The following is a 339-nucleotide window of genomic DNA, read 5'->3' as shown; positions in this document are numbered from 1 at the left end:
CTAAATCTCTGTGAGCTCCTTTGGATTCCGTTAGGTGGTTGACCTTTCCTGACCTTTGGCTTCCCTCCCACACACTTTGTTTTTTCGTGGCACATCTCTTTTAATCTTTTGAATTATCTACCAGCTTCGGGCAAAAGGCCGGCTAAAAAAAGCGGGCAAATACAAGCAACACATTTTTCGAAAGACTATTTCATCGGGTGCAAGTGCTGAACAGAACCAAGGAAGAAAGTATTAGAATTCGAAATAAAAGTGCAAGGATATCAATCTTCGAGCATTATAATGATAGTAACGGTAATGATAGCGATTTCGCCGTCTAAAGAGGCAGCGGAGCTCAACTGT

This window comes from Penaeus monodon, chromosome 32 (assembly GCF_015228065.2).
Source record: "Penaeus monodon isolate SGIC_2016 chromosome 32, NSTDA_Pmon_1, whole genome shotgun sequence".
Lineage (NCBI taxonomy): Eukaryota > Metazoa > Arthropoda > Malacostraca > Decapoda > Penaeidae > Penaeus > Penaeus monodon.
The sequence above is the reverse complement of the archived record's forward strand: the minus strand, read 5'-3'. Positions refer to the sequence as shown.